The 24142-nt window shown below is 38.3% G+C and overlaps 2 long non-coding RNA genes across 3 annotated transcripts; both read right to left on the bottom strand.

Annotated features, from left to right (window-relative positions):
- Positions 1-169: 169 nt before the first annotated feature.
- LOC111914308 (uncharacterized) lies at positions 170-2725 on the bottom strand. Of its 2 annotated transcripts, XR_008225354.1 has the most exons (4): positions 2213-2725; positions 2063-2108; positions 1582-1780; positions 170-1498 (listed from the first exon to the last, which is right to left on the bottom strand). It is a non-coding gene; the product is annotated as an uncharacterized LOC111914308 (long non-coding RNA). The 2 variants fall into 2 exon arrangements; XR_008225353.1 differs by having other exon boundaries at positions 170-1780.
- Positions 2726-20499: 17774 nt separating this feature from the next.
- On the bottom strand, positions 20500-21535 carry LOC128128138 (uncharacterized). The gene is made up of 2 exons (XR_008225798.1): positions 21277-21535; positions 20500-21034 (listed from the first exon to the last, which is right to left on the bottom strand). It is a non-coding gene; the product is annotated as an uncharacterized LOC128128138 (long non-coding RNA).
- Positions 21536-24142: the final 2607 nt, after the last annotated feature.

The following is a 24142-nucleotide window of genomic DNA, read 5'->3' on the forward strand; positions in this document are numbered from 1 at the left end:
CTTTTCAAGTGTATTATGGACCAAAAACACAGAAAAATCTTGATTTTGGATCGTCCATGCAAGTTGAAAACTTTTTGGACTCTATCCAAAGTTTTCTGAAAACCACAGGGACCAATTTTGCAGTTTTGTCTTTTACGGATATTCCATTCTCACTGATGCATAGAAACACTAATCTCCAACAAACCCTGCTTCTATATTAATCTAATAAAAATGTATTATAGCATAACTAAGAATGGAATATTATATTACAATAGAAACAAATGTTAAAATGGGTCTCTAAAACCATAGTTAAATATTACTTTAAAACCAAGAATGTGAACCCCAAATGATGTACCGTGTGGGTTGATATCTTTGTGATTCCCGTTGAGAGAGCATGCTGCAAGCCATTTTCTTTAATTCCAAAGATATGTGCATTCTACTTTCTTTTGTATAGCTTATCTTTTCATCTCCTCAGCCACCGCCTGTAATTTAACTGAAATATATAAATTAATTGATATAGTAAACTAAAATATATTCTAATTCATAAGTAATTATTAAACTGCAAAAATAACAATAAAACGAAAAAGGTAGTTATTGTGGGACTGGATCCACTTCCAATTGTCCCATTCTTATTATAGGGAATTTCTTAGCAGCAAGCTCCCTGCTCCACTTCCGTTAAAGCCAACCTATAGAGCTTTCTGTTATTCTTCTTTATTCACTTTTCCAACCTACTAATTGATTCACTTCAACTTTTATTACTTATAAAAATGCAAAAACATCAATAAAGTATTATATTTATTATAACTAATGCCTGGTAAAAAATAACATGAGTTATTATACATATAGTCTATTTTTTGGAAGTAGGTAGCATAAATCCCCGCGGTAACCTGCGTGGACCAATCTTTTATGTCATTTATAGCTGAATGGGTAGGAAATAAGCTTATCATCCCCTGTTGTTGATCAAAAAAGACTTGATTTCTTTGAGTACTTAAATCAAACAATTGGTGTGCAACATAACACATCGTGGAAGGAGGCGGACCATGGAAACGGTAGAAACAAAGAAAAATAGTACAACAATTGAAGACGACATGAATGAACCGAACCCCGAGACAATTTTTTTCTTATTAGGATAAGGAATTAGCAGTTTCTGTATAAAATTGTAACTAAGTACATTTGTAGACAATTCACACTTTTTCATATTATATGATACAGGAAACACCGAAATAAAAATCATAACAAAAAAATCATAATATGAATGAATGAATGTATTGTGAAGTATAAAAACGTCTCCCACTACTACTTTGAAGTCCAAACCTATGATACAAATCTTCTAACATTAACTGCATGTTTTTAAGCTGTCCATTAACAATTAAGAAAGACAACTCCCACTAAGTTAGAAGATATTCTTACCAACATCATCCAACAACATCCGATTCAGGTAACTTGTGCATGAAATACCTAATATGCCCTTCTAATCATCATCACGGAAACAAAAATGGCGTTTTCTCTCCTCCTCTTCCTTAAGCAAACAGTTTTGCATGATTTTTTGGAATGATTAAGTGGTTAAAAAGCAAAATTATTAATGGAAATTAGTACACTTACCGGGATTCTGGAATATATAACGATTGTAAAGCCTTGATAAGTAACTACGTTTGTTCTTTTTGAAGTTCAAATATCTTTCTTCCTTCTTCATAGCTACTACCAAATGTTGTACATCCACTGCACATGATCTTTCTTTTGTTAATACTTCGCATTTGTTGATCATATCACTGCAACTAATGTAAAAGGCCGGTACCATATGCTACAAAAAGGAGCATTAATGGAATCAGTTGTTTATTTACCATATGCTACAAAAAGGAGCATTAATGGAATCAGTTGTTTATTAATTTTAGCTACAAAAAGGAGCATTAATGGAAGGATAAGGAAGGTTTATCGGTGAAGGCAGGGACCAAGTTGCCTATCAGGACGTAGGCATTCTTGAAAACAGCCCCAATCAAAATATGAAGGAAACTAACATCAAAATGATTCAGAATCGAAAACAACCAAAACCAAAAGATGATATAGTGAGGTGAGTGGTATTTACCTGATCGATCTGTCATGTATTTCGGCATATCTCTACATCAAGAGGGCTACCATTTTTTATAAAATTGGAAGATTAGGGTACAGAATATGAAAAACAAAGAATGAAAAAGGTAAAAAAAAAAAAGGAAAGCAGAAGGAGATAGTGTCGTACCAGGAGCCCCTACCATTTGTTGTTCAAAATTGAAAGACGGAGTGTGTTTGTACGTCTTTCATCTGGCGAAACTCGATTTCTCTCAGATAGATGAGGCCAACAAACGTCGATTTCTAGAGTGGGTAGACAACGACCGGTTGCAATTAACTCCTTCCGTCGCCAACTTTTGAACAGATGATTTCAATGATTCAATCGATGCTTACCAAAGCAACCATTGGTAGATTTAGAGGAATTGCAGTGAAGGAAACAGAGGGACCGCTCATGGGTGCATAGAGTAGTGGAGTAGGTTGCCGATGAATGACAAAGACGACCTAGAAAACGCAGACCATCCATGGAGAAGCTGAGATAATGACGGTGGGAGAGAGAGAGAGAGAGAGAGAGAGAGAGAGAGAGAGAGAGAGAGAGAGCCGATAAAAGCAGTAGAATGAGTCTGGGAGAGGAAAATGAAGCTGTGGAAGGAACTGGAAGGTAGAAAGAGGCGGTGGAATGTGGATCGGTGGGAATGTGGGATTAAACTAACCCAGTAGGTACTATACCTGTTCGTAAGCTTGAGGCCAAATGTGAAAAGGCAGATAGAGAACAGGGATCAATTTTGTCAACTTCCTAAGATGTTTACTGTAGCTAACGGAAGATAATTTTAATATATAGTATAATAACATTTTGGTTCATAGAATTTTTAATCATAATATTGAGGATCATATCATTGTTTATCAAAACATTTTAGATCATAATATATTCAAGTAAATCAAGTTTTTCGTCAAAACATTTTGAATCATAACAAATTAACGATCATAAATATGTTGATTTCATAATGTTTTTGGATCACAAATATTTTGAATCATCTAATTTTGGATTGTATTATTTTCAAACATTTTTTTTTAAATTTGTAATATTTTAAGATAAAATCTAATAGCTAAACAACCTTATTTTTTGAAGTTTCTTTTCGGAAAACTTAAAATATATGATATATAACAACACTTTAAAAAGATTTTTTGATTTTGAGAAGGAAATTTTTAACGTTTTGCTTTTTCATATATTTTGGTTTATTTTAGAGAAAATGAAACATACTACCTATGAACTTTCTAGGGTTTACCATTTTAGTCACTTAACTTTTTAAGTGGCTTTATAAGGAAACGAACATTATATTTTCGGGTCGAGTACGTCATTATTTCATTTATGAAGGGGTCAACCGGTCATATGCATGCCACTTGTGCCACTTAAACCCATTGGTTTGCTAATTGTGTGTCACACCCCCAAACCGAAATGGCAGAAAACATTCGGGGGCGAATGACGTCATATACAGTATCACAGCAATGCATAATATATAGTAATCAAAGTACAACAACCATTGTATTGACAAAGTATATGTTTTTACATCTGTGTTCAAATCATTGTATATTGACACCAAAATGTAATGCAAAAGTAAAAGACATGAGTCTATAAGCTCCATCTTGTCAAAACTTGTGGCTATCTGTTTATTGATTTCCTGAGAATACAATTAGTTTTGAAAAGTGTGTCAACAATTAAGTTGGTGAGTTCATAAGTGTGTTTGTAACTGAAATTTGTTTTCTGTTCCTTGATAATGTAAGTATGTTTTCCCAGAAAATCCTATATTTTCTGTGGTAGTATGTTGTAAGCAAAACATGTAAATGTTATTGTACTCTGAAGTAGTAAAATGTAGTTTAGTTACATCAAACCATGAAAAGTATGTTTTCTCTGTACTGAAATAGTATTCTATATTTGTACTTGTATGCAACCCATGTATTTGTAATTGTCTAGTTTTACCAACTATACTTGTAAAATATTATATTATAGTTTTATTATTAAATAAAACTATGTGAAGTTGTCTACTTATTCAAACACTAAACATTTTATTCAATACCAAATTGTGAATTATTATAACCATGCTTGATGACCTAATATAGCCTGAACACGACGTTCTTCAGGCGTCGCAATCAAAACGACATTTGTCACCACAGGCCTGTCGGCCTAGCTGTTGCGAGGAACTCTGGTGCGGGATTGTCAGTCCCGTATAGATCTATACACAAGTGTCACGCTCTCCCTCCATGAGACTCTAGTTATGATTTCAGGACTTGGTTGGTACTTAAATAAGTACTTGAAGTGTGTCTCACAAATGCTATATTGGTGATTACGCGTTGAATAATGAAAAGTTACTTTGTAATGAATAAACTGTAAGCATGTTTCATAAACTATATTTAATGTAATTTATATGTTGGTTTTCTGTAATGTACTTTGAATATGTAAAGTAATGCATATGGTCCATAAACTATACCCATTATAGTTTATATGTTTGTTTTCTGTTTTGTAAGCTGAACCTTGAAAGAAATGTGTAAGTATCATAAACTATACCTATTACAGTTTATATGTTCATGTTTTACTGTAATGGAAACCTTTTTCAAATTTGTAAAAATCTGTAATATAGCTGTTCTGTGACATCCCCATTTTTACGGCCAGAAAAGACCGATTTTGTTTATGCTTTATAAAAGTCAGAGTACTTCTTTTCATAAAAATGTTGCGGAATTTGTTCCTAGAAAAACACGATAAATACGTTATTAAAACATTTTCGAAGAAACGTATTTTATTCATTTTAAAACATTTGGGATGTCATTGTCAATACAGAAACATAAGCATAAACAGAACTTACATTTATTTACACTAGTGATCTACATCTCTTTAATCTCTCAGTGTAATGTGACTTCATATCAACACCTGTGATATAAATAAACTGAGTGGGTCAGGTTGGGAAACCTGGTGAGTACATAGGGTTTTCAACCCACAATAATATAATTATTAGGTTTAAACAATCAAGCAATTAAACCCAATTACCCATCCCCATTATCTTCTTTACTCTTAAGGATCTACCCTAAGAATCAGCTATTTCTCGTTCATTCATTCCTAAGGAATCGGCACGAAGTCCATCATTACCAAAGCTTATAGATTACAACTGGTGAACACATAGTCCAAAACATCTAGTAAACACTTAGTTCAAAAGTAACTAGTGAACACACTTAGTTCAAAATACCTAGTGAACACACTCAGTTCAAAGATACGTAGTGAACACACTCAGTTCAAAATACCTAATGAGCACTTAGTTCAAAAACACCTACAGGTTACGAGCTTACGAGCGTTCCACCGGACCGTCTAGTATCGCCCATGGTCATCATCTATACTCCACTAGATGACTGGATCATTGGCAACATTGATGTCTCCCATCGTGTTATCACAAAACAACTATTTCATCTACCCATGTTTTACCCAACACATTTTGTAGATATAAAATACATATACAGTTTAAATCATTTAAAACATGTATAAAAATCTTTCACCCAGCATAGACAGCAAGTATTCAGACAATATGCACACACATCACATAATTTATATTAAAATACTTCATATCTATGTGTAAGATGAAAGAGACTATGCACTCACCTGAGAAGGTGGTGACTCGGTACTCGGACAACGCTTCGTTTACTTTAAAATAATTTCCTTCGACGAAAGCTAGTATTATTATCACTAGATTTTAGTCTAATATTTACCGTGACTAATTATTAGTCTTATTATTATTATTATATAAGCGTTTAAACAATACTGACCAACCACTATGTACAGACACGGGCCAGACATAAAACACCGGAGGACAAGACCATTTTGGCATATAGCACTTCTGAAATCCAACAACCCTATGCGGCCCTTTAAATCAGATTCCCTGTACCGCGAGTAGTTAAAAAGATATTATAACGACACTTATATAAGTCATAATAATAGCTCAAATATTTATTATAAATTTATAATAACAATACTAATTTTAAATATAAACTTTATTTAAAATAGGATAAGCATAACTAACTTACAAGGGGATTTTAGCTAGGAGTCGGGCTCTGTAGGGGCAGAACTTCGTCGCTGAATCTTTCTAAGAAAGATTCGTGCATCGTTTCAGCGCTCACCTTACTATACTAAAACTACAGAAAGAGAAGTCGAATCACGAGGGACCGAAATGCTCGGGGGATAAGGAGAGAAAGACTCTTGAATCAAGCGAATGGTGCAAGAAATATGAGAGCCCAAACCTCTTATTTATAGTAATTGAATTTACAAAAACTACCCTCCATAATTACTTAATGACCTTATAGTTATATAAACAACTAAACATCCCTTTATAATACTATTTTAAATAGATTTAACAATATTTGCACTAAACTAATGTCGAAAGAACTCAACATTAGTCTTATAATGACCGCATCGTCGATACATTTCTAACGATATATACATATGTATATATATGTGTACGTATATATGATTTATACTTTATTTTAATACGTAAATATGCTATTATAATTTGTAACTCGTTCATATGAACTCCGTTTTTGACGTTCTTTATATCCACGCGTAGGTGGAGACGTACTCTACAACTTTCGTTTAGACTCCATCGGCTAATTTTGACTTTATTTTTAAAGTTATATTTTTAACAGACCGGGACAGGATTGGTCCGTTAAATCCTCATAACTTCTTCATCCGACGTCCGTTTTCGCCCATCTTTTTCTCGTTATGCTACTCGTAATGAGATCTTTGATTCTTGTTCAGGTCGTGTCGGCTAAAAAATGCTCGATCTAATATTCGAATTTCGGGCTGTACACTGCTAATCCAAAACTTCGAAAAATCATAACTTCTTCATACGAAGTCAGATTTGGGCGTCCTTTTTATCGAATTTCTTAGTTTAACATATTCTACGACTTTTGTTTAGAGCGCCAAGGCTAAATCTCGCTCTATCGTAGATTCACTATTTACGCCTCCCGGTATCGAGCCGGTTCCGTCACGAAACTTCGACGGGTCATAACTTCTTCGTTATAACTCGGATTTCGGCGTTCTTTATATGTACGGAAACCTAGTGACATATACTACAACTTGGTTCAAATTATTTATAAGCTTCTGTCGAAAAGTCGTTTTCGACACTTATTGCCTCTAATTTGACTAGCCAGGATCTGCGGACGTTAGATGTTCCTTGAAATCCAATGTTTATATCCAAATGGTACTAAAACAGTTTACAAATATCATAACTCCGTTTAATAGTTTGAAATCACTTTATATTTATATAAATATAATATTTATATAATTATGATTAAATAGACAGTTAAATAAATAATTTTACCCCGAGTCCACAACCAAACAAGGAAAAGGAAATAGAGTCAAATTATCAATTCTAAGCCTATTGAACCGTAATTGTAACATGCACGTTTTGAAATCGTGTTTTGTAATGAATAATATTATAAAATATTTTGTGATATTGAGTATTGATTTCTAACAGATATTTTTTACTCGAAATGAAGTAAAACTATGTTTAAAATAACTCAGAAAGTATTGGAAGTCTTATGAGATTTCCAATCAAAATGCAAATATTAAAAGTTAACGAAAATATAAAATTTGAAATAAGTAAAATTTATTATTGAAAGTTGTAGATAATTACGTTAGAAACATTTAGGGGAAAACTTCATCGAAATCCGAGTTATAACGAAGAAGTTATGATTTTTCTAAGTTTCGGTATACCAATAGACAGTTGAAAACTCGAAATAAAGATCGAGTGATTTTTTAGCTGACACAACCTAAACGAGAATCGAAGGTCTCGTCAATAGTAGTGCAATGGTAAAAAGACAGACGAAAACAGACGTCGGATGAAAAAGTTATGAAATTTTAACGGACTTATCCTGTCCCGGCGTGTTAAAAATATAATAATAAAAATAAAGTCAAAATTATCCGACAGAGTCTAAGAAAAAGTTGTAGATCATAATTTCACCTACGCGTGGATATAAAGAACGTTAAAAACGGAGTTCGTATGCAAAAGATATAAATTTTACAAGTTTATGGCATGAAAATCGAGGCTAGCCCGATGAGGTACGCCCCGTGTACAAGAGCTACGCCCAGCGTACTGAATCCGACAAACACATATCATGCATTCTTGACACGTCCAAGGCTCGGGTTCTGATCTAATGACTCCTCACTAGTACGCCCCGCGTACGAGGGTTACGCCCCGCGTAGATGGCCGCCTCGCGGTACGCCCATCATACCAAGGACTACGCCTAACGTAGTCAACAGCTTCACATACTATAAATAGAGGCCGAAGGCTTCCAGACTTTGTTTAGAATTCTTACACTTTTACACCTTATATTTTCTCCAAATTGTCCCTAACACCCCCGAATCCCCGGTATCATTCCCGACACCTGGAGCAAGTCCCGACACCCCAAAGTTCCCGAGAAAATTATATTTTCAAGTCGAAACTCTGCCCGTGTAAGACCGGTTTTCAACTAAAATCCCCGGTTTTGTCACAGAAAGTCATATTGAGAACCGAAGTTTTGCCCAAATTAATATTTTAAACACCGGTTATTTCAAGGTGAGTTCAATATATATGAACCATTGTATGTTATGTGTTATATATGCTATGTGCTTTTCCATGTTATCATCTTGTGTTATTATTTCTGCTATTCTGATAGCAAGGCTATACCTCCGACCACAAAGTGTATGACATAAGCATCACTTGGGTATTGGTGTGTACTGTTGACCATGAAGTGTATGACATAGACATCACTTTGGCATCGGCAGTATGCTAAGATAAGGCTGAAAGCCTGGATATTCTAGCAAAATGATATTCCTGAGTATTTTTTGTGCCACTTGGGCTGAAGTTTTATTGATGTATATGAAGTATTGAAATTGTTATGTCTTATTGATTGATATGGAAAGTCTATCGCATGATTCACATATATTTTTATTGTTCCTTGTTCCTCTTTGCTTTTGCCATATTGAAGTATATATATGGCATAACGTTATATTGTATCTATTATTATACTCACTATGCATCACCGATTACCCCTCTCAATGTTTAACAATTGCAGGTGATAAGCAACCAGTATAGTTATATATTTTCGGAAGATTTAGAATAGTTTATGCTATTACTTTTATACTTCAGTTTACGTTTGTATAAAAACTTTCATATCCTAGGAAGTTTTGTAAAATATTAAAATTTAGTCGGTTTGTATCCAGTCGTTTGTAATCGAAATTATCAATGTAAATATTATTTATGAATATGCATTTAGCATGTTTTGGAGTAATAATGTTTCGAGTATGAAAGTTTAGGGTCTTTCAGTAATTATATAATTTATACATATATAAATATATATTTTTAACAACAACAATAGTTTTTAAAATATTGAAAATATTTAGATATTAACACAATTTTTATTGTGTTACACTTGTATTCCCCCCCCCCCCCCCCCCCCTAAACAGTGAAAAATTATGAAAACGTAAGGATATGAACTCACCTTATATGTGAGTTCTCGGTTGGTTGTGTATTAGTTGTGTATATCTTCGGGTTAGAACTCGTATTATAAATTGTATCCTAACAATATTGTATTTAAATCACATATAACAATTTAAATACTAAGTTTAAAGTCTTAAACAACACTTAATTATTGTAAGAAAACTTACAATGAGCCTTAGATTATTTGTAGGTGTTCTTCGTGTATATAAGAAGATGGGGTGTTTTTGGTTGGGTAAACTTACTGGTGTTATTCGGAAGACTCTCGAAGAACACAAAAATAATGGTGATAAAGGAAAAGAGAAAGTCACCGGAGAATCTTCTAAAGGGGAGACGAGACGCCCCTCATTCAAAACTTTCAAGAGTAGTGGTGCTACATAGTTTTTTGGTGTCCTTAATCCCATAGTTGTTCTAACTTGGATTCAGAAAACAGAGAAAGTATTTCGTATCTCTCATGTGGATAATGAAGACAAGGCTAATTATGCTTCTGCAATGCTCATCGGAGAAGCATTGGTCTGTGGGAAGCAACATATGAAGCTCTCAACGAGTATGACCAGGAGAATATATCATGGTAGATGTTCAAAACCCGTTTGTTAGGAAAATATTATCCTCTTGATATGAGGAGGATATTGGAGAAAGAATTTCTCGAGCTTAAACAGGGAGGAATGACTGTGAATGAGTATGAAACTCAATTCAACCAAAAAGCACGGTTTGGTGCAAAGTATATTCCAACTGAAGACGAGAAAATTCAGTTATTCATGGAGGGACTACGGCATGAAATCCACGATTTCGTAGCCAATCAGGATGTTCTATCATTTAATAAAGCCAATGAATATGTGTGACGACGCGAGCATGACTTAGAGATACGTGGTGCCACTTTTTCTGTTCTGAAGCATCCACGTACTGATTGAACTGCTCCTCCTTCCTCTATTCCACCAGCTCAATCCGTTCGATCTGAACCTAGTAAGCAAGTGCAATCTCAGAGTGCTTTTTGTGGCCGCGGCAGGTCACAATCTTTTTCTCTTCAGTCTCCATCTTGTCGAAATTGTGGAAAGAATCATCTGGGTGAATGCAAAATAGAAAAAGGATTTGTGGTTTGTTATGGATGTGGAGAAATAGGCCACAAAAAGCCCGTATGTCCAATAAAGGGTGTTACATGTTTTTCTTGTGGTGTTACTGTCCACAAGAAGCGTTTCTATCCTACTCTTACTAGCCAGATTGTAACATCCCGAAATTCAGGTGCATCTCTTAAACCCTTCTTCTTTCCCAAGTTGTCAAGTTTAGCCCTTAAAAGAAAGTTATGGCAAATGAGTATGTTGGGCGTACTGAAGAGTACGCTGCGTGTACTCATGCGCTTAAGTTGTACACAGACTCGCCTAGGTACTCTGGGCGTACCTAAGGTTACTTCAGGCGTAACTGGCCCAGATGCAAAACCTTAATTGTGGCTTGAGCCCTTTATAAGGAATGGGATGGCCTTGTCCTCAGCCACCATTTCAGAGAGTGAAACCCTAACAGAGAGTCTACATTCTTTCTAAGCTTTTGGGGATGTGTTTTGAGCTTGAAGTTCCTTTGTGTGTTTGTGAAGAAGGAGAAAGGACCTTGGTGGAAGCTAGTCTTGGTGTGCAAGCATTGGATCTGAGCTTTTCAGAGGGGGAAACATCACTTGGAGGTAAAAAGCTCAGAACTTTCCTCTTCATTTTGGTTTTGTGTTTCATGGTCCAATTCCTTAGGGTTTTGTCCCAAGATGGAGACTTTTTGAGTAAATGGTCTCCACAAGCCTTGATCTGCCCCATTTCAGCTTTGGATGTGTTGTAGATGCAAAAAAATCCAAGCTTGGTCGTCATTATGGAATCATGCATGAGTTATGATCTTTATGAGAAAAGGGGATAAGAGGTTGGAAGAAGTTATAACCTTTTTGGCCATGCAGAGGCCTAAAGGTTTCGACTTTATGGTTTAGAAGGCAGTAGAGTGCCTAGATCTGTGATATGGACCGTTGTCTTAATCAATTCAGACCAAAACTTTGGAGAATGGTAAACTGGGACTTACGTTGGGCGTAATCCCAATACACGCCACGTAAGGGGTCGAGTCCCGCGATTCTGGTTAGCCGGAGTATGCCCTGCGTACTGCTTGTTGTTGACTTTCGTTGACTTTTAGGGTCTTAGTCAACAGTTGGACTTTTGGGACCATTGAGGGGTAAAATGGTCTCTTAGCCTTTTGAGAGGACATAGGAAGGGATTAGTCTAGCCTTAAGATTCGTTAATGATTTGAAACAATTACTTTATGTGATTAGGTGGGGCTAGGTCGTTGTTTCAAGATTCAGGGATTGAGCACGTGAGTTACTAGACATCAGATGGGGTGAGTCTTCTCACTATACTGTACCTAGAAGGGTACCTATGTGTGACTGGAAGGTCTTATATGCTATGAGATGTATGTGCTATATGTTGATATGTGATATGTATGTGTTATGTATGCTATGAATGATAAGGACCGGAAGGTCAAGATGATATGGACCGGAAGGTCACGAGGACATGGACTGGAAGGTCAGGAGGTTACGGACCAGAAGGTCGATACGAGTAGGACCGGAAGATCTACCGGGATTTGGGACGGAAGTCCCCTGAGACACTTGGACCGGAAGGTCCCACGGAGTTATGGCCTGGAAAGGAGTACGTGTTTCATGTGGTATTTTGGGGAACTCACTAAGCATTTATGCTTACCATGTTATGTGATATGTGTTTCAGGTACTAGCGAGGATCGCGGGAAGGCGCCGACATGATATATACACACTGATGAAGATTTATGCACTTGAGATTCTGGGATATGTTTTATGATGATAACATGGGATACATTATGTTTTGATATTATCTTGTGAATAAAAGTATGTTTTAAAAATGAAAAATTGTTTTGAAAATTCACGTTGTTTCAAGTTGGTATCAGAGCCTTGGTTTGAGGGATTCGGATGCACCTTCAGGCATATTTGAACTCAAACTGAGGATTTGAGGAAGTTTTTCATAAAAAGGAACAATTTTTCTAAAAGAGTAAAAGACTTTGAGAAAAACAGAAAGGAGCAGTATGTACGATCAGCCAACGCCCGAACGGTGATTTCCCAAAATGCCCTTAAATTATGTGTTATGAGATATGATATGATATGGTATGCATGCTAGAGTAGGCTAGGTATTCGTATTAGGACTAGAGGGGCCTGATTTGTGATGCCTTAGCCTACGAGATTACTGCTGCTATGAGATGCTTCAAGAGTGAGTAGGTAGCAGCGAGGAGCTTATGAGAAGTCTACCGAAGGGTAGCCTATGTCTAGCGAGATGTAGAGTACCTGTGATCTGGGATCCTAGGAGGAGGACCTGGAATGAATGTTGATGCGGTGTGGAAGTTAGTATTGGGCTCGTACTACTGAAAACATTGGATCTTTGCGCAGTCCAAGTAAGAATCCTTAGAGTACCAAGGAACAAGTAGGGTTGGGTGATCGAGTGCGAGTATACTCGATCGAGTCTCTAGTATCTTTGTGTTGTGTTTCAGAGACATCATGGTGGGTACACATCACACCCCAGAGAGCAGCGGAGTTAGCGATGACGAGATTTACATGATAATTCGTGATGAGGTGTTCACGACCATACGTGAGGTCATACACGAGATGTTTGGGTCTATCGAGATCACGTTGATTGAGAAGTTCGATGAGTGATACGCTGCTGATTCGGAAGTTGCTGCTGCTGTAGCCACCAAAGTTGTCGCGACTGCTAGACCACGAGGGGGTGACTCGTTGCTGTACCGGGAGCTCAGCAACACAAAGTCACCAGGGTTTGATGGGTCAGGATCCGATAGCCGCGAGAGGCAATATCTTGGTACGAGTACCATGATAAGTAGCAGATTGAGAAGTGACGTCATGGTTCGAGTACCAAGAGTTGTAGCAGGTCGAGAGGTGATGTTATGGTTCAAGTTCCATGATGTGAGAGGGATTAAGAAGAGGGAACATGGTTTGAGTACCATGATTCGCAGAAGATTAAGAGGAGATAACATTGTACAGGTACCATGATTCATAGCAGATCGAGAGGTGGCCACACGGGTTAAGTATCATGTCAGGTGGTGGATAGTGTTTCTAGTTTTTACCGGATATTCTGTGGGGATTGCCTAGACTGAGATCAGAGGTGAATGAGTATGGGGCCAGAAGGCCATGATGAACAAGTTTTAGTGGAGCATCACTTGAAAAGGAAAATCGAGTGAGCTCTGAGGGAATGTGGGTGATATGTCAGATGGAGTCGAAAGACTTAGGGACGAGTAGGGATGGTGCGTTATGGGAGAATACGGTTTGCATCGGGCGACCGGCCCATAGTGGAGAGGTCACTTTCTGTGATCCGAGTGGTGCTATTTCTGTTTCATGTGGGAGACATAAAAGGTGCTGAGATTTCGGTTTTGAGTTCGGGGGTGAGCCCTGTGGGATTGCACGGATGGTGACCTTCAACCATAGTATATGGCAGTAGGTTTGCCGCAAGGTAAAGATATATCTTGAAAAGGTCGTCAGTGGGGACTGAGATGGTCCAGGACCAGGATACACCCTAATGGAGTATAGTAGGGCATGTGTTAGTTGCAGCGTCGGGCGACCAAGATGAGTATATCAGGGCAGTGACCCTTATTAACTTTGATGGGTATTAAAAGTGAAAAATATGGTTTCTGATCTTATGATAAGTGATGTGATGGAACGCTGGTTGATGAGTCGATGATGAGGAGTACGATAGATCATTACTTTCAGACTAAGAGTCAGGGTAATACTGGACAGTTGGGGGGGGGGGGTCCGGTGATGGAATGGTGTGAGATCCTGAATGACTAGAGACAGTCACGGTGGGAAGTTCTAAGGATTTCATCTGAGTTTCAGGGAATTGAAGCTACTCGATCTCTATCAGAAGATCATCGAGCGTTGCGTAGCACCTTCCAAGAGTAGGTGCGATGATTACTGGTGGAAACTGTCTGTGTGGGGGAGAACCGAGTATTGTATTGAGGGGATCAGGGATTCAATTGAGAATGGTTAGAGATCTGGATATAGAGACCGGCGGTGCGAATTCATTGAGCCCGAGGTTGTTGGTGACTGAGACGAGGTGCAGAGCAAGATAATGCATGTGTTATGTTTGAAAAGTATGAGTGCCACCACGGAAAGTGGCCGTTGATTGGAGACCTTGGGGTGAACGAGAATTCTTCAAGGTCATAATGGTGAATTCGAGATGGTTGGCTCGTAGGGTGAGTTCGGCGGTTGAGAAATTCTGGGTAAATGATGGGGTTGTTATTCAACTTGGGAAGGGCAAAAGTTGAATAGACAACCAATTTCAGGTTGTGGCACAGGAAGATCAGTGGATGAGACGAGTCGTCGTGAGGTTCTATGTAGTGTATCGAGGTATCCGAATTTAATGCATTGGCTTTCGGATAAGTTTGAGTCTCGAGTGGAGACGGCAAGTGGTGGGTTGAGCATCGATGGTTCCAGCAGGAGCCTTTCGGTTAATGGAAGCAAGTGAGATTGTCCAAGCATTTGGACTGTAGCAGGGAAGGGTGTTTTGTTATGACAATTTCCGCCAGATATAATGGTTCATAATTTGGGTAAGTGCATGCACCTATCTATGATTGATCCGCAGATTGTTAGATAGAGGTTGTTGTGATGCTATGGGAAGCTGTAGTACTCACTAGTCAGAGGTTGTTGTGATGCTACGGGAAGTCATATTACTCACAAGTAAGAGGTTGTTGTGATTCTACGGGAAGCCGTAGTACTCACTAGTCAGAGGTTGTTGTGATGCTATGGGAAGCCGTAGTACTCACTAGTTAGAGGTTGTTGTGATGCTACGGGAAGCCATAGTACTCACAAGTTAGAGGTTGTTGTGATGCTACGGGAAGCCGTAGTACTCACAAGTTAGAGGTTGTTGTGATGCTACGGGAAGCCGTAGTACTCACAAGTTAGAGGTTGTTGTGATGCTACGGGAAGCCGTAGTACGCATTAGTCAGAGGTTGTTGTGATGCTACGGGAAGCCGTAGTACTCACTAGTCAGAGGTTGTTATGATGCTATGGAAAGCCGTAGTACTCACAAGTTAGAGGTTGTTTTGATGCTACGGGAAGCCGTAGTACTCACTAGTCAGAGGTTGTTGTGATGCTACGGGAAGCCGTAGTACTCACTAGTCAAAGGTTGTTGTGATGCTACGGGAAGCCATAGTACTCACTAGTAAGAGGTTGTTGTGATGCTACGGGGAGTCCTAGTACTCACTAGTCAGAGATTGTTGTGATGCTACGGGAAGCCGTAGTACTCACTAGTCAGAGGTTGTTGTGATGCTACGGGGAGCCGTAGTACTCACTAGTCAGAGGTTGTGGTGATGCCACGGGAAGACGTAGCACACGCTAGTCAGCGAGAAGTTGTTATGGTAAAGTACTCTTTGATCGGAGCAGGGCGTAGAAGAGTTTTAGGGATGGGGTGGCCCTAATTTATGAGTTTTTGGGAACCTGGTGGTCGGAAAAAGGGCGAGACGGGGGTCTCCTCAATGATGGGGAAATTAGTTCTGAGCTGAGTGCTTCGTTGGGACGAGTGGTCCCAACTCTGGGTCGGACCAAACTCTCGAGTTTAAGTTTGGCTCTGGTGGTGCGTTGGATAAGCGAGATGAGATTATGGGTTCAGAGGTGGGTTCCATGTTGAGGAGTATTGTTTGTCATCCAATGTCTTAGACCGGTGTGGGTCGGTACTAGGGTACAGGAAGTACCACAAGTTGCATGGAACGATGAGTAACAGATGACAGAGGTCGGGGTTGAGTCGATCTCCATTTGGGAAGGTAGCATTCGCTTAGGGTTAAGCGAATTTCGTTAGTTGTCTATCACTTTGGGCCGATGTGGTTATAGTAAGGAGGAAACCATGGAGAATAGGATGACCCTGGAGGTGCAACTGTTGGGTCGAGATTAGACCTGGTACTCAGTGTTAAAGTGGGATACGAGGATGCAGCTGAGGCTTATGATTTTAGATGTATGAGGACTTCTGAGCGAGCATGATTTTCTGGTGTCAGAGAACAAGATGTTGAAAGTTTATTGTTCGGATGGATTCTGATAGTAGTTCAGTGGTTGAGCCCTGGTGGGATGTGAACACTTTCGTCCCTTGGGGCGTGATTCAGACTATTTTGGTACGTTGGTATGAGTAATCGGTAGCCGATTGTCGGATTTGTCTTGTGAGGATCAGAGGAGCAGTGAGTTCTCAGGGTTTGATGTTCGAGGAGCGAATATCATGGTGATGGCGTGAGTGGGCGGTCTGGCGGCGGGCCAGGCCACAAGAGTTTTCCAGATCCTGGGAAGGTCAGAAAAGGGGTATTATAGCGTCAAAGGGGTCGGTTTTGTTCCAAACTTGGAGTTCCTAGTCGGATCCAGGTATTCATGGAGAAAGATATCGTTTTGGTGTGAGAACCTCATAGTGGTGCTTTTCGAGCGGTTGGTTTCTATCTTTATGGTTTGAGGAGCGATTTCGAGGGCGAAATCTATTTCAAGTGGAGGAGAATTGTAACATCCGGAAATTCAGGTGCATCTCTTAAACCCTTCTTTTTTTCCAAGTTGTCAAGTTTAGCCCTTAAAAGAAAGTTATGGCAAATGAGTATATTGGGCGTACTGAAGAGTACGCTGCACGTACTCATCCACTTAAGTTGTACGCGGACTCGCCTAGGTATGCTGGGCATACCCAAGGTTACACCGAGCGTAACCGACCCAGATGCAAAACCGTAATTGTGGCTTGAGCCCTTTATAAGGAATGTGATGGCCTTGTCCTCAACCACCATTTCAGAGAGTGAAACCCTAAGAGAGAGTCTACATTCGTTCTAAGCTTGTGGGGGTGTGTTTTGAGCTTGAAGTTCCTTTGTGTGTTTGTGAAGAAGGAGAAAGGACCTTGGTGGAAGCTAGTCTTGGTGTGCAAGCATTGGATCTGAGCTTTTCAGAGGGGGAAACATCACTTGGAGGTAAAAAGCTCAGAACTTTCCTCTTCATTTTAGTTTTGTGTTTCATGGTCCAATTCCTTATGGTTTTGTCCCAAGATGGAGACTTTTTGAGTAAATGGTCTCCACAAGCCTTGATATGCCCCATTTCAGCTTTGGATGTGTTGTAGATGCACAAAAATCCAAGCTTGGTCATCATTATGGAGTCATGCATTAGTTATGGTCTTTATGAGAAAAGGGGATAAGTGGTTGGAAGAAGTTATTATTGGAATAGTGTCTAAGCCCGTAACTATATTTGGTATGTACTTGACCTGGTTGTGCATGATCCTTTTGGGTTGCCTTCTCCAAAGCAACTTGACAAGGTAATTTAAGGAGAAAGAGAGAATATTATGGTTTATTAATATATTATAAGAATAATATATTAACGGAGAAATCATATTTATTTGATTAGTATTAGTCATAAATTAATTTGGTGACTAAAAGAGACTAATTAAATAAAGGGGTATAAACTATCAAATGCATGATAGTTGAGTTTTGGGCTGGAGAACCTAATGGACTAAGGGGGAACAAAATTATGATGGGGATCCATCATATTTTCGTCCAAGGGCCCTAATCTAGAAGGTTCTATGGGTTGCTTGGTGATTAAGTCGTCCATTAGGGTTTATGCTGAAACCCTAGTAGCTAGCAGTATAAATAAGACCCCTAGGCTATGGAAATCGGCTACCACTTGATTCTAAGAGAACCCTAGGCCGATTTCTAGCATCTCTCACCCTCTCTCATATTGCCTTCTTGCTTGTGGGGTTTGTGAACCATTAGAGGAGTTACATTTGTGACTCTAAGCTCAAGATCAAGAAGACTACAAGGATTCAAGCTACTTGGAAGAGGTAAACCACTTAGATCTGTTTTCTTATGGTAATTTCGAATTATATATGATAGAACTAGGTTTGTAAGTCTTGGAATCAAAGCATGTACAATAGAGAAACCTAGATCCAAGCATTAGGGTTTGTATGAGCACATAGGCATGTTTCTTATGCATAAATCTCATCAGTGGTATCAGAGCCATGATTGGTTTCAATTGTATGTGATGCTTAACTGTTTTGTTTGCTAAAAATTGAGTTTTTTGCCTCTGCCTGACTCAACTCGGCGAGTCCAGGTTTGACTCGACGAGTTTGTGCGTCAGACAGAAAGTATTTCGGGATTTAGCTGTTGTTTTGACTTGGATTTGATGCCTAAATCATTTTTTGAAGTTAAAATACGAATTTTATCTTAATTAAATGATTATCCTTGCCAAAACAATAGATAATTTCAAATATTTTAAATATTGGTTGTTTATATGATAAATATGGATTATTAAAAACTAGTAGGTGTCCCGCGCGTTGCGCGGGGTGGAAGAAGATAGTTTGTTTAGTATAACAATGTACTTTCATTTGAAGCTATAATGTTGTATTTGGATGTAAAAAAAAATAGTAGGATGATGTTGTTATAAAAAAAATGAAATACTTGAAAGTACATTGCAATAGGTGGACCATGATTGCCCTCATCCTCCTGCATATCTTAATTCCTTAATTACTATTGATCTTCGGTTTCAATAGCTAGTATTCACCAATGTCATTAACTTAATCAGTCTTAAGGTTAAATCATTCTTTTCAGTTCCATCACTAACATTATAAGACGTTTTCCAATTATACATTCAACATCTGTACACAATTGTAAAATTTTCATAACCATAAGCTAAGGTTAGGAAATTTCTAAAAAATTAGTTACCAGACACTCACATTTTTGCCAACAATAGTAGTGATAACAATTATAAGTACAAAATAAACCTAATAACAATCATTTCAACAATATGTAATACATTTTTTAGTTTTATTTGAAGAAATTTGTTACCAAATGTGTTGGTTACATTAAAATAGTTTTTTGCCAAGTTTTTTGCCAAGCATCACCAAGGAATCAGGTTTCCATACCTACAATTCCAGCCACATTTTCTGAGTATAAATTGCTTACTCTAATGAACTTTGGAACAAATTACTAATAAAAGAGCACATCAATATTGTATCTAGGTCAATATCAAGGACGAAACAGATACATTTATAAATTATAAACCCAAGATTATGTAATAAATCAGAATACAAGATATAAAACTCAAATAGAAAGACAATCAAACAAAAATTGAAGTTTGGAGCCGGTGGTTTTCTGGTTTGGCATTTTTGGCTGGTATTACATGTAATTTTTTTTTATTAATTTAAAGATTAGAAAAAATAAAATGATACCACCATCTTTATCTCTGTTGTAGATGCTTCCTTTTAACCCTCTGTTTCTTCTTTTGAGGCTATATCTCCTTTTCATTTTCTTGCAGTATGTTAATATTCCAAAGAAAATATGTAAAAAATAAGGAAAAACTTAAAACTAAAAGCATAGCTAGATTCACGCAACTGGTTAACTCATTTTTACAAATAAAAAAAATGCTATTTCTTTTTTAAGGAAATGTAAGGAACAAAAAAAAATGATAATCCCTTTTCAAATCGTTTTATCAGATTAAAAAATAATAACACGTTTTTAGGGACAAAACAAATTCTACCTTACCAAATGTTTGATTCCCAGTTAAGTAATTTTCTAAACCATCTTTTGTGAAAAACAATTATGTTATAAGTTTTAAAGCAAACCTAGATTACACAATAACATATATGAACTTAAAAAGCTTGACTGGAAAGACGATCACTAAAATAGATTTGAAGTGGTGGCTATGATATTGCTCACTTTAATCCAATATCTAAAAAAACAGATCATTGCAGAAAAATGGAAGCTAAACGCTTGAATCATTAAAAGCATTCAAAGTGGAAGTTAAATCAAAGAGAAACTGATCATTGCAAAAGGGTAATATCAGAAACTGCCAAATCGAGAAAATCATCAAAATGTTGAATATAATTTTTGAAAGCGAAAATACGTGAACCGATGTGAAAATCATGCATACCTGTTATGTATACCTACTAAGCACCCTATCATTTTCTTCCTAGCCTTCCATATCTCTATCAAGATCAACACATAATAAATCACATAAAAGTCCCTGGGACATCAGGAGGTCCTATATTCCTAATTTGGTCCATGTTTTTTAAGTCATGGGACAATACTTTGTGTATACAAAGAATCTTTTCATGAATAAGAGGATAAACATGGAAGCAGTTGAAACAGTCGGTGAGTGTCTTACATAAATGGACATTGAACCTTCTTCGCCTCTTTAAGCGAGTTTGCATGATATTTCATTTTTTGCTCACTCAACAAATAAAGAGCAGCATACGCTTGTACCCAAGGGAAAACCTCCAAAGGCATCCCGTTGGGGTCACAAATATTCTCCTACAGGCGTCTTTTAAATATGTGAAGAACACTTTCCGATGAAAACCGACTTCAATTAATCATAACCCAGATTCATTAATTACTAACACAGCTTCAATCGATCGAAAAACAGGTGTTTTGTGCTCGAAATGGACGTGTTCTAGCCTGATTGAAGTGTGTCGACTATTCTTTCAAGCATTTCATCAAGCACTTAATATGCATCTTCAAATCTGCCAAGTTTAAACAACAAAAACAATATAATAAGCCCCAAATTAATTTATTTTTAACAGAGCATGTTTGTCCGAAATTCGGAGCATACAATGGATTTAAGAAATTCATAATCAAAGTTCAGCAAGCAATCATAATTATAGAAGAAAGAAACCAATTTCAAGGAGAATGTAGAAAATGAGAACATATACAATAGATGTTTGGAGAAATAAATAGATTTCAGGGAAGAGAGTTGGAAGCTTACCTGTGACACTGTTGGTGGAGGAAGACGCTAGATTGGTTGAGGAACTCGCAAGAGTGCGAAGGTGGGGTTTGCTCAAGTGTGGTGGTTATAAGCTTCTCACAAGCTTTGACAATGGCAGAACCAAATGGAAAAGAAACAGAGTATATGAGGCAAAAATGCTTCGTATTATTCAACTAATGACTGAAGAGGGGATTACAATTTATATGGAGCATAATGCCACTGACTTGAAAGAAACAATGCTAAAAATAAGGAACTAATCTGTTACTACCTAAAGACCCGACACTAAGCCATGTGGCCTTGATTTATTCAAAATAAAGCTACTAAACTGAAATAAACGTGCAGTAATAAAAATGACTTCTGAATTATTGCAACAATTTCCCCCTTAATTCTGAAGTACCTCAATCTTCTTGATACCAATCAACCTGCACATTTCATCATGTTTCACTCTTGGTAGAGCTTTTGTGAGCATATCAGCCTTCTGAAACTTTCCATCTACATGTGTAACCACAATTTCTCCAATCTCCACACATTCCCTGATAAAGTGAAACCTTATGTCTATGTGTTTGCTCCTGCCATGGAAGACAGGGTTTTTCATGAGTTCTAGAGCAGACCTATTATCCACATACATCGTCACTGGGGGAACCTTTTGCCCTGTTATCTCTGTTAGGAGTCTTCGCAACCAGATGCCTTGGCAAGCTGTCAATGTAGCTGCCATGAACTCTGCCTCACACGAGGATAAGGCTACACATCTTTGTTTCTGAGATGACCATGATACTAGATTCCCATTCACATAGAATACCATACCACCCGTACTTCTCCTGTCATTCACATCCTTCCCATGATTACTATCTGAGTAGCCTGCAACTGTGATTCGTTCTTCCCCTTTTGTATAAACCAGACCATGATCCAATGTGCCTTTGATGTATCTAAGGATTCCTTTTACCGCTTGGAGGTGGGATACTCTAGGTTTCTCCATAAACCTGCTTACAGACCCGACTGCATATGATAAATCTGGACGAGTGTGGGTCAAATATCTTAGACCACCCACTATACTCCTGTACTCTGTGGGATTCACTAGTTCATCATCTCCTTCTTTGGTCAATTGAAGTTTGTGATCCATGGGAATTTTCGTTGGATTACAGTCACTCATACGAGTTTTAGCTAGCAAGTTCTTTGCATAAGCTCGTTGATTTATAGTAATACAGTTTTCTTGTTGACATACCTCGATACCTAGATAGTATGACAGCAGGCCAAGATCGCTCATCTCAAACTTTGCCTTCATCTCCTTCTTGAAATCTTCTATGTCTTCTAATCGACTCCCAGTCACTAGCAAGTCGTCGACATAGACTCCGACGAGTAAAGTCTCCCCTTTCTTCTTTCTCGTGTATACAGAATATTCCAAAGGACATCTTTGAAATCCCAGATTCTTTAGGTAGCGATCTAAACACGAATTCCACGCTCTCGGCGCTTGCTTCAACCCATATAGGGCTTTCGATAACCTGTACACCTTCTTCTCTTCTCCTTTTTTCTCGAAACCTTCTGGTTGTGTAACGAATACTTCCTCTTCTAGCTTCCCATTTAAAAACGCTGACTTCACATCTAAGTGGTGTACTCCCCAGCCGTTTGTGCCTGCTAATCCCAAAATTACTCGAACAGTTTCAATTCGAGCAACAGGGGCGAAAACTTCATCGTAATCCACTCCATACTTCTGCACATATCCTTTTGCAACAATCCTCGCTTTGTGTTTGACAATCTTGCCTGTTGGATCGCGCTTCACCTTGAATACCCATTTTAAACCTATTGGTTTCCGATTCCTTGGGAGTTCCACCAATTTCCAGGTTTTGTTGCGTTCAATCGAGGCAATTTCATCATTCATCGCCTGTATCCATTCTTTCTTTTGTTTTGCTTCGACATAGCTTGAGGGTTCGTCATCATTGCTCATGAACATCAGTTCTTCGGGGGGTAGTTCAATTTCGTCGGTATTCTCGAGCAATTCTGAAATAAGACGATAGCGTTTCGGGGCTCCTCCTCCAGTGGAACTCGAAGCTTCACTCTGTGAGTTGATTGGAGAATTGTGCGTAGCGGCTGGAGTTTGAGGGGTACTTGAATCATATGACGGGTTTGGGCTAGAAACCGACATGTGAGGGGAATTGGGCTCAGGCGTTTCAGCCCAATTATCATTATTTTGCTGTGACCCGTTTTCCTGATCAGGGGTATCCGGTACCCACTCGCCATCAAATTCCCCCCCATCGTCATGATCGCCATTTTCAAAATCGAAACCTTCAACTGAGAACTCCATACCTGGAACGGATTTGATCGTACTCGACTTGTTCCATTCCCACTTTCGATTTTCTTCGAAAACGACGTCTCGGCTCACAAACAATTTCCCTGTTTCAGGATCTAGCAACCGATGAGCTTTTGATCCCTTTTCTGTGCCGAGATATACCACCATCTTACTTCTATCTTCTAGCTTCTTTAGGTGACTCTTCATCACTTTCATATGTCCCACACACCCAAACACTTTCAAATGACCCATTTGAGGTTTTCTACCCGTCCACATTTCGTAGGGTGTGCAGTCTTTTAAGGCTTTTGTTGTCACTCTGTTTAACACATACACAGAGTGACTCACTGCTTCTCCCCATAATGCTTCTGGAACATCCATGGTTTTCAAGCTACTTCGCACCATCTCAAGAATTGTTCGGTTCCTTCGCTCGACAACCCCATTCTGCTGCGGGGAATATGGGGCTGTATAATGTCGGTGAAGACCTATCTCTTCACAGAACTTCGAGAACTCATGTGAGAGGAATTCTCCCCCCCCGATCTGTTCGCAGCGTTTGTATCTTTTCTCCTGTCTCAACTTCAACTT

This window comes from Lactuca sativa, chromosome 8 (assembly GCF_002870075.4).
Source record: "Lactuca sativa cultivar Salinas chromosome 8, Lsat_Salinas_v11, whole genome shotgun sequence".
Classification (NCBI taxonomy): Eukaryota; Viridiplantae; Streptophyta; class Magnoliopsida; order Asterales; family Asteraceae; genus Lactuca; species Lactuca sativa.